Source organism: Crotalus tigris, unplaced genomic scaffold, assembly GCF_016545835.1.
Source record: "Crotalus tigris isolate CLP2741 ecotype Arizona unplaced genomic scaffold, ASM1654583v1 scf7180000024302.2721777, whole genome shotgun sequence".
NCBI lineage: Eukaryota > Metazoa > Chordata > Lepidosauria > Squamata > Viperidae > Crotalus > Crotalus tigris.
In genome coordinates this window covers 791,756-807,635 of record NW_024100474.1, presented here as the reverse complement: position 1 = coordinate 807,635, position 15,880 = coordinate 791,756, and positions in this window count along the sequence as shown.

The window sequence follows — 15,880 nt, the reverse complement described above, 5'->3', positions numbered from 1 at the left end:
CACTGAGATACCTTGAAAATCAGGGATTTGTCTCCCCTCCAATCAACACTGAATGGAAAGAGGTTCAGAGAATGGAGAGAACCACATAACATCATGCAGCCTTTTCTATTACCCCAGTCAATCCAGAAGTGTATCATGGGTGATGATGTCTTTCCCACACCAGTTCACAGTTCTGAAGACATACTTCCCAAGATAAACACAGCAGACAAACTTTTATGATTCCAACTCATTGTTGGATAACCCTCCTGTAGTAGAGTTTAACTTAGCCTGACACCTTGAGAGATCCACCTGCCAACCTTTAAGTTCTATGGGAGAAGTCAGAGACTAATTTCATCACCTGCCATTTTGGTATTTATAAACCACTTATTCCATACAAGTATTGATATGATTGCCCAGACTGATTGTCACATGACACCATGCCCCATGAATACTTATACTTTCTAAACAAACTGTGGAAGAGGCCATACTCCATCTTGTGTGCACATGCTCAGTTTCACATAACTCTAATACCCAACTTCACCTTGACTCTCAACTGAATCTGATCTGTGGATTAGCAACAGGAGACCCAAACTTGTTTTTCTCAATATGGAGTATGAGTATCCTTCTCATTAGGTGGGCAAAGTATTTGAGTTTCAACTTCAGAATCTGGACTTCTAAAGAGCAGTCGGGGTTGATCTCTTCTAGGACTGACCGGTTTGAACGCCTTGCAGTCCAAGGGACTCGCAGGAGTCTTCTCCAGCACCAGAGTTCAAAGGCCTCCATTCTCTGGCGCTCAGCCTTTCTTATGGTCCAACTTTCATAGCCAATGAAGTGTAGCTATTACTCAGTAAATAGGACAATTGCTTTTCCATGAAATTATCAGAAGAACAGTAATTTCTAATGTATCCCCTATGGATTTCTATCCACAAAAATCTTCTGAGATAAACTCTGCTTTAAATTATATACTCGGAGTTCTCCTGGTGGGGGCAGACATATTACTTCATCTTGTCTTCCAAAGAGCTGACTCTGAGGTTTGGTGAGATTCAACTGGGTGAGACTCAGCTAGACTTAGTTGCCTTTTTGGTCACAGCCCAAGGTAAGAGGAAGCATGGTTGATATAAATTTGCACTGGGGGCATCAAGGTGACAGGTTCTACCTGCAATTCACCTTCTGCCCAAACCTGGATTTCTGATCTAGGAAGGAAAGGTGAGAAGAATGGTTGGGTTGCCTCTCCTACTGCTGCTGCTCTTCTGGTTCCTGCCTCCGCCGGCTGCTAAGAGGATGCAAACTGGGTGTGTGTTGACAAACACTTTACAGATTACAAGAGACTTTTACAGACCTGTTGTTGTTGTTGTTAATTGCGAAGTCATGTCTGACCCATCGCGACCCCATGGACAGCGTTCCTCCAGGTCTTCCTGTCCTCTACCATTTTCTGGAGTCCATTTAAGTTCACACCTACTGCTTCAGTGACTCCATCCAGCCATCTCATTCTCTGTCGTCCCCTTCTTCTATTGCCCTCCATCTTTCCCAGCATTAGGCCCTTCTCCAGGGAGTCCTTCCTTCTCATTAGGTGGCCAAAGTATTTGAGTTTCCACTTCAGAATCTGGCCTTCTAAAGAGCAGTCTGGGTTGATCTCCTCTAGGACTGACCGGTTTGAACGCCTTGCAGTCCAAGGGAATCGCAGGAGTTTTCTCCAGCACCAGAGTTCAAAGGCCTCTATTCTTTGGCGCTCAGCCTTTCTTATGGTCCAACTTTCACAGCCAATGAAGTGTAGCTATTATTCAGTAAATAGGACGATTGCTTTTCCATGAAATTATCAGAAGAACAGTAATTTCTAATGTATCCCCTATGGATTTCTATCCACAAAAATCTTCTGAGATAAACTCTGCTTTAAATTATATACTCAGAGTTCTCCTGGTGGGGGCAGACATATTACTTCATCTTGTCTTCCAAAGAGCTGACTCTGAGGTTTGGTGAGATTCAACTGGGTGAGACTCAGCTAGGCTTAGTTGCCTTTTTGGTCACAGCCCAAGGTAAGAGGAAGCATGGTTGATATAAATTTGCACTGGGGGCATCAAGGTGACAGGTTCTACCTGCAATTCATCTTCTGCCCAAACCTGGATTTCTGGTCTAGGAAGGGAAGGTGAGAAGAATGGTTGGGTTGCCTCTCCTACTGCTGCTGCTCTTCTGGTTCCTGCCTCCACCGGCTGCTAAGAGGATGCAAACTGGGTGTGTGTTGACAAACACTTTACAATATCATTTTTAGCCAGACAGTTTCTTACCTTATTTATTTGAATCAAAAGCATTGCTATCTGTTTTTAAGCAAGTTTCTTTCCCTAGACCTCTGAGTAAAAACCTTTTCATTCAACTATTAAAGTTTCTTTAATTCTAGAGTTTAAATGAGTGTCATTTTTCCTGTCTATTAACTTAACATAGTGTGAAATAGACATTAATAGATATTTTCCTGCCCTTGCAATTTTATTTTTTCTCTTTCCAACCATTATGAAGGAAGGATTGACAGATGGATGGAAATAAGGAAGAAAAGATGGATGTGAATAAAGGAAATATATCGTGACCTGTTTATTATTGAGCAGGAAAAAAGACAAAATTGTTGTCTTGCTTGTTCAATAAATTTACAGACAATAGTTCAGGAAATGCTTAGAAACTGATTATTTGGGAAGTCACATATCTGTGTACTTGTATGTACAGATTTTGTTTATTTATTTTTATCCTTTATTATTCTTACAAACCATTCAAAGTGGCAAACATATCCAACACGTCTTCCTCCTCCATTTTCTCCATACACACACATATAAACAAAGCCCCATGAAGGGTGTTGGGCTGAGAGAGACTAAGGGGCCCAGTCACTTAACTGGCTTTCACAATTAAGGCAAGATTTGAACTCATTGCCTCCCTCTTTCTAACCTGGTGCCTTAACCCCTAGACCAAACTGGCTCTCTAGAATATTCTCTAGTGTACCATACTTAGACGGTATGTTGTCTCTGGAATCAAATTATTTGCAGGAAATGTTCTACAGATTTTATATACATACTCATTGAGACTATTGTCATGGGTTCTTTTAAGTATACCCAAGTCAGTGAGTTCCAAAACACTAGAGAGCCAACACATCAGGAAAGCTTACAGAGACCAAACTGGCCTACAAGAAAGACCAAATGAAGAACAGAAAAGAGACATGGGAAGACAAAGCATTGCATGGCCAGTACATAGAAATAACAGCAGTCAAAGCAGATGATAACAAAACTTGGCAATGGCCAAGAGTAGGAAAGCTAAAGAAAGGGACCAATGGGCTAATTCTGGGTGCACAAGATCAAGCTTTAAGAACAAAATCATATAAAGCCATAATTGGGAAGACAGCAATAGGAAGCAAGTGCTACCTCTGTCAAGAGGCTGAAGAAACAGAGGGCCACCTGCTTAGCTGCTGCAAGAAGATCACATAGACTGACTACAAGCAACGTCATGACAAAGTGGCAACAATGGTGCATTGGAAGATCTGCAAGAAATATCCTTTGCCTGCAAGCAAGAACTGGTGGGACCATAAAATAGAGGAAATCATAGAAAATGAAGAACCTGAAGTGTTTTGGGACTTTGGAATTCAAACCAAACAGGCACCTGCCACATAACACCCCAGACTTAACCCTTGTCAATAAGAAAGCAAAAAAACCTGGATAGTGGATATGGCAGTACAGCACTTGGAGACAGCAGAAGAGAAAAGACAAGAATCGGAGAAGTTTAACAAAATACAAAAAGCTGCAAATAGAAATAGAACGACTGCGGAAAAAGCAAGCAAAAGGAGTACCCCTAGTAATAGGGAGCTTGGGTGCACTCACAAGACAACTGGAGCACCACTTAAACACCATTGGCACTGATAAATCAGCATCAGTCAATTTCAAAGAGCACCTTTACTCAAAAGAACTCATATCCTGCGATGAGACCTCTCTAACACCATCAAACAACCATATCTGCCTATCCCAGATCCTTTGAAGGATTTGATAGGTGGATAAAATTCAGAACACTTGGCTGATTGTGTGATGAACCATAATAATAACGAATATAAATAAATGAATGAATGAATAAATAAATAAATAAATAAATAAATAAATAAATAAATAAATGGAGAGAGCCAGCTTGGTCAAGTGCAGCGGTTCTCAACCTATGGGTCACGACCCCATTTGGGGTCAAACGACCATTTCACGGGGGTCACCAAACAACGCAGTCCGCCATTTTTCCCCTTTTCCTTAGCTGTGCTACTCCCTTTTATTCTATTGGCTTTTGAAAGCCAATAGAATAGACTCTCTTGAATAGAGTCTAATTCTATTGGCTTTCCAAAGCCAATAGGAATTGTCCAGGCTGTCTCTGCCCTGCTGAGCCTGCCAAAAGTCCCATTTTGCAAACAGTGCTGCAAGTTGTCTGCAGCGAAGGCGAGCTGTCTGGAAGTTTCCACCCCTCCCTGCTGAGCAACTACTAAAAATGTAAGTAAAAGAGGGCCAGGGGTGGGAGGTGGGAGGCTGGCGGGCGCAGGGAAGGTTGCTGGTGCACGTGGGGCCCGGCGGGTGCCTTACCTCCCTTGGGCTGGGCCAGCTGGTAGCCCAGCTGGTGGTCGGCCTGTTCTATCTCTGCCACTTGCCAGCTATGCCTCGGTCGATACAGGGGGCGGCACCATGCATGTGTGGCGCTCCCAGGCAGGGAAAGTCCTCGACTTAGGACCGGTTGGGTAGTCCTGGACTTACGACCAGTTGGGTAGTCCTCGACTTACGATCGGTTGGGGTTGCGGCATTAAAAAGGTTGAGAACCATTGGTCCAGTGATTAAGGCACCAGGCTAGATGGTGGGAGACCTTGAGTTCATCCCACCTTAGCCGTGACCTCTGACCAGTCACTCTCTCTCAACCCAAATCCCAACCCCAACACTGACCCCACCTTATTCCTAACCCTCTAAAAACTAATAAAATCTATACAAAAAAAGAAGCAATGGATGGAAACTAATAAAGAAGAGAGGTAACATAGAACTAAGAAGAAATTTCCTGACAGTTAGAACAAATAACCAGTGGAACAACCTGCTTCCGTGAGTTGTGAATGCTCCAACACTGGAAGTTTTTAAGAAGAGATTGGATAGCCATTTGTCTGAAATGGTATAGGGTTTCCTGCCTGAGCAGGGGGTTGGACTAGAAGACCTCCAAGGTCCCTTCCAACTCTTTTGTTCTATTCTATTCTATTCCTATTCTATTCTATTCTGTTCTGTTCTGTTCTATTCTGTTCTGTTCTATTCTGTTTATATTGAGACTTTGGAAAAAGTGCAGAAAAGAGCAACTAAGATGATTAAAGTCCTGGAGACTCAAACATATGAGAAACGGTTGCCGGATTTGGGTATGACTAGACTACAGAAAAGAAGGACTAGGGGTGACATGATAGCAGTACTTCAGTATTTGAAGGACTGACATATATTTTCCAAAAGCAGGACAAGAAATAGTGGATGGAAACTAATCAAAGAGAGAAGCAACCTGGAATTAAGGAGAAACTTCCTAACAATGAGAACAATTAACTAGTGGAACAGCTTGCCTCCAGATGTTGTGGGTGTTTCATCATTGGAAGTTTTTAAGAAGAGAATGGACAGTCAACTGTCTAAAATGATACAGTGTCTCCTGCTTGAGCAGGCGGTTGGACTAGAAGACCTCCAAGGTCCCTTCCAGCTCTATTCTCAATGAAGGAGTGTGAAGGGATAGACGTTTTTATGCTCTATCCATCCTATAACCTTCTTCCCATTTACTCAACAATGCACCCCCCAACTAGCCACTTTCCAGTCTGTTACATCTCATTGAAAAATTGGTAATTCTAGAACAGAGAGGAAATGAAATTTCACTTCAGGAATAAGTAATTTTAAAATCAACTCCAATTGAGGATTAATATATGGAGATTTAATAGGGAAAAAAAATCACAAACTGGCCCTACTCCAAAATTAGTCAGGATTCAGGGGTCGTGATTGCTTCTATGGCATTAGCAGACAGACAGCACTAGAGTTAAGAGTCATGAAACCTAGAATGGTACCACAATCTATAGCTATGGTAACCTTTCCCAGGGATCTCTGGAGACAAGGTGCCAAGTTGAAGGACAGCAGAAGTCAATTTCCTTCGTCCAGCATCATTTTCTGGGCATACCCTGACAGGAAAGACCACAACCACTACAGAATAGTGTCCCCAGGAGTATATCTGTGTTTTTGCACTGACATGCTTTTCTCCAGCTATCTCTCCTCACGTGGAGCCCTGGAAGAACTTCACGATTCCCAGAGGTGAAGTTGCTTCACAGTGTAATTATCACCATCCTGTTCTTTGAGACCTCTTCTGTCACTTCTCCAGCCACTGCCTTGATGCAAACATCAGACTGAAGCAGCATGGAAGGGATCTTGCATCAGAAAAGGATAAACACCTCAAGTCAGGCTCTGTGTGGTCCACGTTTTGGGACAGAAGCTGTGCTCTTGAATGTATTTTCTCTCCTTTCCAGATGAAGCTTGGCTTGTCTCTGTCTCAATCAGGAGAACCACTGGCATTCCCATCTTGAAGGAGTGCTTTGAGTTCTCCTATATCTTCTTGGTGTCCTTCTTTAGAAAGGGATTGATTCAGCCCAATGAATTATGGACCTCCTGATTCTACTGCTGGTGCTTCTGATGTTGCCGGTGTTCCAGCCAGTCTCTGGAAAGCTTAGAACGAAGTGCCCGATGAATTTGGAGCATCAGGATGGAAAAAACCCACCAAGCTATTACAGGCCGGGAGACCATCTCATCAGTGTGGTCACCACTGCGACCTTAAGCTCAAATATAACGTTGCCTTTCAACATGGCTCCTTCTAGTCAGCCTCACTCGTAAGTCAATCAGGGTGAAGGAGTTGCATTCCTTCCATTTGCACTCGTGATACTCTCCTTTTTTTTCCTTCTTATTTCACTTACTCCTATGTTGCAGGACCTGCCTAATTTCCTGGAAAAAACTCAGATCCAAAGATGGAGAAACAGCTAAAAGAACTCTGGATTATTTCTTCCTCTCCATCCAATCCAGAGTTCATCAGTTGAAAACTGACTTTTGTTAAAAGTAACTGTTGAAAAGGTTGAAGTTTCCTATGTCAAGCCTATTTGCATAATTTTATAAATGCTCGTTGAATGGTTTAATTTTTGCCCCTAATTTTGGGTCACTATTGGCTTAAGGTTCAATAGGGTTGTGGTGACAAAGAGTAAATACATTAAACAATATTCTGTTATTGCTTTCGATGTTGATGTTGATAATATGAATATTTTTCTATAGGTTGGCACCTTCTGGTAGCTTATCTTCTGGTAAGTTTAGAATGGTCCGATTCATTTTTGCCATTCATATGGCTAACAAGAATCCACAGCTCCAGCACAATCTCACACTTGGCTACAACATTCATGACAACTCACTGAGCACACTGAGCACTTCAGATGCCTTGCTGGACATGCTCTCTACTGGAGAAGCCAATGTTCCCAACTACAGCTGTGGAAAGAAGGACGGTCTTTTGACTCTCCTCGATGCAGCTAGAAGGGACATCTCCATCCAGATGTCAACTTTAGTAGGCACCTACAAAGTCCCACAGGTTTGTGTGTGTGTTTCTATATCTGGTAAAGTGAGTGCGGAGGTGGTGGTTGACCAATATATCTACTTATATCTTCTCTATGGAATTCAGGAGCTGCTTTTCACTGTGGCCATTGTGGGTGTCATGGCTGATGATTGGGATCCATACTGAGAAGGGGGCAACCATCAAAACAGCCATATCCTCTCATGACACCCTCCTCATTGCTTTGGGAGATTCTTCTGGACATGTGTATCAACTGATGAAGGGTGCATGTTTGCACCCTTATTATTCAGTCTAGACTTGAATGACTTACCAGGACTAATAAAGGACCCTCAGACACACATGCCTAAGGCGCTAGGTACATATATTGTTATACACTGAGAATGGTATTATTATTATTATTATTATTATTATTATTATTATTATTATTATTATTATTATGGATCATCGCACAGTCAGCCAGATGTTCAGACTGGATTTGGCATTTTGTCTACCTATCGAGTCCTTACCCAGGACCTGGGATAGGCAGATGTGGATGTTTGATGGTATTACAGATATCGTCGCAGGATGGAAGCAGTTCCTAGTAAGGCCGCCTTTTGCAATTGACTAATAGCGAATTTGTCAATGCCAATGGTGTTCAAGTGGTGCTCCAGTTGTTTTGGGATTGCACCCAAGGAGCCTATGACTATTGGTACTACCCTTGCTTGCTTTTGCCACAGTCTTTCTATTTCTATTTGTAGGTCTTTGTATTTTGTTATCTTCTCCAGTTCTTTCTCTCTATTCTGCTGTCTCCAGGCACTGCCACATCCACTATCCAGACTTTTTTGTCTTTCTTATCGACAATTGTTAAGTCTGGGGTGTTATGTTGCAGGTGCTTGTCTGTTTGAATTCTGAAGTCCCAGAGCAGTTTAATTTTATCATTTTCTATGACTTTCTCTATTTTATGATCCCACCAGTTTTTGCTTACAGGCAAATGATATTTTTTGCAGATCTTCCAATGCACCATTGTTGCTACTTTGTCATGCCGCTGCTTGTAGTCAGTCTGTGCAATCTTCTTGCAACAGCTTACCAGGTGGTCCACTGTTTCTTCAGCTTCTTTGCATAGGCGGCACTTACTGTCTGTTGCTGTCTTCTCAATTTTGACTTTATATGCATTTGTCCTTAAGGCTTGGTCTTGTGCAGCCAGAATTAGTCCCTCAGTCTCTTTCTTCAATTTTCCTGCTCTTAGCCATTGCCAGGTCTTGTTATTATCTGCTTTCCCAGCTATTTTTTTAATGTATTGGCCATGTAGTGCTTTGTCTTCCCATGCCTCTATTCTGTTCTTCATTTGGTCTTTCTTGTAGGCCAGTTTGGTCTCTCCAGTAGTCAGTAAGCCTTCCTGATATACTAATTTCAGTGCATCTTCATCATTGTTCTTCAGATATTCTTCCAAAGCCATTTTTTCTTCTTCAACCATCTGATGTACTTGTAGCATTCCACGCCCACCTATTTGCCTTGGTAGATAAAGTCTGTCAATGTCACTGCGTGGATGAAGGGCATGATTCATTGTCATTATTTTTCTGGTCTGCCTATCCATTGCTTTTAGTTCTGCTTGAGTCCAGTCCACTATTCCAGCTGTGTACCTAATGACTGGGATTGCCCAGGTGTTGATTGCCTTTATGGTATTTCCTCCATTGAGTTTGGATTTTAAGATCTTCTTCACTCTCTTGATGTATTCACCTCTAATCTTTTTCTTGACTTCAGTGTGCTTGATGTTGTCAGCTTGAAGGATACCCAAGTATTTGTAGTACTCTTCCTCATCCAGACTCTTAATGTTATTTTCGTGGGGCATCTTGATTCCTTCAGTTTTCACTATTTTTCCTTGTTTGATAGTAAGTGTGGCACATTTGTCCAAGCCAAACTCCATTACAATATCTTGGCTATATATACGGACAGTGTTGAGCAGCGATTCTATTTCAGATGATGTTTTTCCATACAGCTTCAGATCATCCATGTAAAGGAGGTGGGATAGTCTGGCAGATGTTTTTGATGTTTGATAGCCATGTCCTGAGTTATTCAGTATTGTTGACAGAGGAAACAGTGCAATAACAAATAGTAATGGTGACAATGAATCTCCTTGAAATATTCCTCTCTTAATATTAACCTCTCCCAGCTCTCACCATTGATCTGCAACTGTGTCTTCCATTGTGCCATCGATCTTTGCACAAATTTTGTGATGTTTCTACTGACTCCTGTTATTTCTAGGCACTTGATTATCCAGTCATGTGGCAGAGAGTCAAATGCCTTTTTGTAGTCAATCCATGCCACATTCAGGTTGGTCTTCCTTTTCTTGCAGTTTTCCAAGATCATTTTGTCTATTAGGAGTTGATCTTTTGTTCCTCTGCTATTGGGGCGGTTTCCTTTCTGCTCAGGTGGAAAGAGATTGTTTTCAACTAGATGCTGTTGTACTGCATCAGCTACCACACCAGTTAGTAATTTGAAAGTTGTTGGTAAGCAGGTAATTGGCCTGTAGTTACCTGGTGTTGCCCCTTTTGCTGGATTTTTCATTATTAGGTAGGTTTTCCCAGTTGTTAGCCACTTTTCAATTTCTCCTCCTTGTAGTATATTGTTGAACTGCTTGGCAATGAGTGGGTATAACAGTTAGATGTTTCAACCAAAACCCATGCAGTTCATCTTCACCTGGTGCTGACCAATTTTTGATTTTCCTTGCTCTTTTTTCTACCATTTTTTTTTTTTTGATATTACTAGGTCTTTCATTTCAACTTCTGTTTTATTTGCATCCACTTCTTTTAACCAAGCCGCATCCTTGTTGTATTTCGTTGGGTTATCCCATATCTGCTTCCAGAACTGCACTGTTTCTTCCTTGTCAGGTACTGACTGATTCCTTGCAGTTTCTCCATTGATGGATTGGTAGAAACGTTTCTGATTGGATTGAAATTGGAGGTTCTGCCTATAGTTTGCAATTCGAGCTTCATATCTACTGATTTTCCTGGCTATAGCTGTTATTTGTTGCTTTATTATTTCCAGTGCTTCCTTGATCTTCCTTGTTTCTAAGTGGTATTTCTTGATTAGGTATTCTTTGGTCTTCTTGTTCTTCAGCTTCTTTTCTTTCATCTGTTCTAGCTTGCTTGCATGTGATCTTAACTTGCTGATGTTATTTTCTAGTCTAACCTTCCATTTTTCTGGTGCACTGTTTCTTTGTTTTTTTTGTTGATTTTGCATCCCAGGTATTCTGTTATAACTGCAGCTGTGCTGTACATTAGTTGGTTTGTTTCTTGCAGTGAATTGGTGCTTATACTTGATATTGCAGTATTTGCATCTTTTAATGCTTGTGCTAGCTGTTTCTTTGGAACAAGCTTCAATGCAGGCAGCCTTATTCTGTTGTTTTTGTGCTGTTCTAGATGCTCAGTTAGTCTTTGTTTCAATTCTTTTATTTTTTTAGTTAGAGGGTTTTGTTCTTCCTGAGGAAGAGGTGCCTGGTTTCCAAATGAACAGTTGTATAACTCTGCTGGATTCCTTCACTGCCAACCCCCTGGTTTGCCTCTACATTCTGAATTACTTCTGGTAAGGCTTTGATTTCTTTGCCCTGAGTAAACCTTTGCAGTTCGTCCAATTCTGTTTCTGTGAATACTTTATTTCGTATTATAAATCGGCGTTGATCTGCTAGTCTCTGTTCTGTTATTTCTGATTCTGGATGTTGTTCTTTCCAGAACTGGTGCATTCGTTTTAGATATCCTCTTCTTGTTGGACTTGATCTGTAATAACAGATCATTATTTCTTTGTTTTCAATCACCGTGTATCTGCGACGGGTAAACACCTTTTCTTCCAGTAGTTCTGCAGCTGCTGGCCCTGGTTGCTCAGCCAACAGTCCTGAGTCCTGTAACCCATTTTTCACCAGATATCCAGGAACTCCAATATTTAGCGTGGACCTTGTTAACCTGGGCGACATCCGAGCCAGTAAATTCCGTCTTTTTTAACAGACAAAAATTCAGTTAAAAAGCAAGTATTTAAATGTAAAGGTGCCTACGTATCTTAGGGCGATATTTATTTTAGTATGAGTGTGCTGGACACAGAGGTTATATATGGAAGATTTAAGCAAGTCCCTACGAGCTTGTCTTTCTGGAGCTCCAGAGAGAAACATAACACGTTCATCATTTCAATCTCAATTATATAAGAAAGAAAGTATTCAGTAGCTTGGACTGCACATTACAAAAATGACCTATTGGGATCCTTATATTAAAACAACTTATTTCCTATGCTATCAGAATTCAAAAATTGTACATGGCTCTTTGTTGGAGCAAAACGGTTCACTTGAAATCTGTATAGCTGGGTCTGATTGTGGTAAATTATAAGGGTGATACAGAAGTATGGTTTTCATTCTTTATTTGTATTCTTGTTTTCTTAATTTTTTTATTCTGTGTTTATATATTGTGTTCTTAATGTTCTATGTTTTATAGAACATTCTGCGTTTTTGTAGGCCTAATGACTAATCCAGAATAAACTATTCTAATACGTTCAAGAGAATGAAGTTGGATTTATCAAAAGCTAATGTTCTGGACTTGATCTGAACCTCAATATAAGCATTCTTCGTTGTCTTTTCAGATCAGTTATCTCACTGCTTCAGAGGCTCTGAGTGATAAAAGTCAGTTCCCTTTTTTCCACCGGATGCTCCCCAAAGAAGGCTTCCAGGACCCAGCAATTGTCTCTCTGCTCCTCCATTTCAGATGGACCTTGATTGGTCTCTTTGCTTCAGACACAGAGAAGGGAGAGAATTTCATGAGGACGTTCACTCCTATGCTTGCCAGGAATGGAATTTGTGTTGTAATATCACAACGAATCTCAATGACTAGACATCCGGCACTCCTCAGAGACGCCATCGCTAAGTGGAGACAAGTCAACGTCTTTGTTCACTTCTTAGAATATGTTTCCATTTCAGACAGAATCCTTCCTTTCCATTCAACACTTGAAAATTTGCCAGGACCCATTGAAGGGAAAGTCTGGATCACCACAAATTTGGGAACATATAGATTGAAAAAATCCAGTCTTCTCAAATACATCCACAGTATTTGGTCCTTTAGCTTTCAGGGAAAACAAAGGCCAAAAGAGGATGCCTTTGAACCCTACTTGTTTGTAGATGACCAGTATGAAGATCACTATTTTCGCTGTTCTTTTTCAAATCGTGTCTTTTCTGTCAAAGGCCGAAGAAGATGCACCCAGAAAGCATCACTGGAGACCCAACAGGGAAGGAACAATTCACGGATCTCAAATAACATTAATGTTCACAGTATCGTTAAGACTCTGGCGCATACCTTGAATGCTGCATATTCCTCCAGATGCAGGAGGAGAAGGAAGGAGGGCAAAGAGAGTTTGGGAGCTCCAAGGCTGCAGCCATGGCAGGTATGTGGTTCCAAAAATGATCCATCAAACTTAATTTCTTTTGAGGAAAGGAGAAGAAGGAGAACAATTTTAATTTCCTTGTGCTAGAAAAGGAGAAATAACTCTCCATTAGTTCTGTTTGAGAAGAAATCTAATGGAAAAGGTGGAGAACTATCTCAACCTCATTATGCTACCCAAGTCCAACACTTTTGGCCCATCTAATCGATTGGGGGGTTAATATTCCAAAGAGGCTATGCCATGGTAGATACATTTTGATATTAAACACTGCTAATTTTAAAAGGATGCCTGCAGTTTTAAATCAATTCCTGTAGGTATGTTGTTTATGATTAGCATCGTAGAATTTTATCTTTATAAATTTAATGGAGACCCTGAGGCCATCTAGATTAACCTCTCCATTCTGCAGGAATCCCAACTGAAGCTTCTTTGGCCTATATCTGCTCAGGCTTTGCGTTAAGACAAGACTGAATTTCTCCAGTTCACTAACTCAGGGCTAAAACTTCTCCTTCTTTTATGATATTTTTCTTCTTATTCAACCAGAATCTCCTCTCTTGTGACTGAGTTCATTTTTCCATATCTATGAACTATACAATAACAATAAACAGATAGCTCTTAATCTTCTGTGCAACATTTTTTAGTTATTGGAAGAGTCCACTATCCTCCCTTCTCCAACAAAGAGATTGTGTTATTTGAAAATGGTGCTCCTAGAAGCATCTTCTGATTTTCTGTTGCCAGAAACCAACATGGCTTTTCCCCTTGTCTTTCTTCATGGCTAGAGAAACTCCTTTGATCCCATCCTTGGCTACATTCCTCTTCCATAAACTTGACCAGATGTTTTGCAGTGTCTTTTTGAGCTTGGTACCTGCAAGGGGATCCGGTATTTGAGTTGGGGGTCTCCCCAAACCAGAACATTCACTTCCTGAGATTATAATGGATTCATTTGCCTTGTTTTCCATGAAAACCACACTGCTGACTCACATTTGGGCTGCAATCAATTACTATTTTGAGATCTTTTTCATAAATTTTCTAATGAAGCTTGATACCCATCACACGTCTGCGTATGAGTTGTTAATGACATTATTACCTAATTATATAATTATCATTAAATCATTAAAGTACTACCACTGCTATTGATTTATTATAATTTGTGGCCAGTAGAGATGTATAATAATATGGAAAAAGTAGAAATGAAAATTTAGTGAAAGGTCTATATTGTAGCTGGCATCCATTTGTTCTTATATGAGATATATTTTTTCTCTTCATAGTTTCTGAAAATCAGATATTTTTCTACTGGATGTTACTTATGTACCTCTCTCTTTCAGGAAATCATAAATATTTTTCTGGAAACTTGCTATTATTTTAAAATAGACCCAAATAGCTTTGTCTCTGAGTTGGTATAAATCTTGCATCACAAAAAACATGATGGCAGTCCTGCCCCAACTTGGCCCCTTAAGCAAGAATGACCCTCAACTCCATTTAGTGTCAAAGCTTTACTTTACTAAAGGCCAAGTGCTTTATAGTATAGTGAAGCCAGGACTGAGGTTCATGTGCCAAAACATTCCCAGTTAATTCCCTCACCCATTGTATCTTCCCATTGCTGGTCCTCCATTGTCCAATCATATTCAAATAAATTGTTTTGGGAATGGTCTCCTCATCTGTAGACTGGGTGGTGCAAAGCTGCATGACATTCCCAGCTGCGTGACCTTGGAGTTGTATTTATAGAAGTTATGATGAGATGTTAGCCTTTCCCTTCCCATCTGGCTCCCTCTCCCCATGGAAACTCTACAGAGAAGAGCAACAAAGATGATTAGGGGACTGGAGGCTAAAACATACAAAGAACAGTTGCTGAAATTGGGTATGTCTAGTTTAACGAAGAGAAGGATGAGGTGTGACATGATAGCAGTGTTCCAATATTTGAGGGGGTGCTTCAAAGAAGAGAGAGTCAAGCTATTCTCCAAAGCACCTGAAGGCAGGACAAGAAGCAATGGGTGGAAACTAATCAAGGAGAGAAGCAACCTAGAACTATGGAGAAACTTCCTGACAGTGAGAACAATTAATCAGTGGAACAGCCTGCCTCCAGAAGCAGTAAATGCTCCAGAAGCAGTAAATGCTCCACCACTGGACGTTTTTATGAAGATACTGGACAGCCATTTGTCCGAAATGGTGTAGGGTTTCCTGCCTGAGCAGGGGGTTGGACTAGAACAGGGCTTTTCAACCTTTTCAACCATTGTACCACTTTTAGAATATGGTAACATCTGAGTACCACCAGTCGCCTAGCAAGATGTTAAAAACTTGATGACCCCCCCCCCAAAAAAGGGAAAAAAGTGATAAAGTACAAGTAGTCCTTGACTTACAACAGTTCACTTAGTGACTGTTCAAAGTTACAATGGCACTGAAAAAGTGCCCCCCAAGCCACAGCTGAGCAAGACGCCTGCCTGCCCACCCAATGGCACTCTTTCTCTGAGGTTTTTATTGTTGTGAGCATTTCTGTTGAGGATTGGCAGCAGGGGTGGGGTAGGGGGGTGTTTGGTTTTATTCCCCCCATCTGCTGGGTGGTTGCAGCAGGTTTTGGTCACTTCACATGACCCTGGGACACTGTGACCGTCATAAATATGAAGCAGTTGCCAAGCATCTGAATGTAAATCACAAGACCTTGGAGAGGCGGCAACATTCCAGCTGATCGGCGCTTCTTCTGGGCTCAGCAGAAGCCCCAGGAACAGTGCTGAGCTCCAGCTGGAGCCTGGCACTGATCCTGGCACTTCCACTAAGCCCTGACAGCCCTGCACCTCCAGCCATCTCTCACTCAGGCTTGTGTGGTGCTGCCACCGGTTCAGCTCATTCCCCTCCCCCACTAGCACTTTTCTAGGATGGCCGTGTACCACCTGCCAGGTGCCAATGTACCACAGGTAGTACCCGT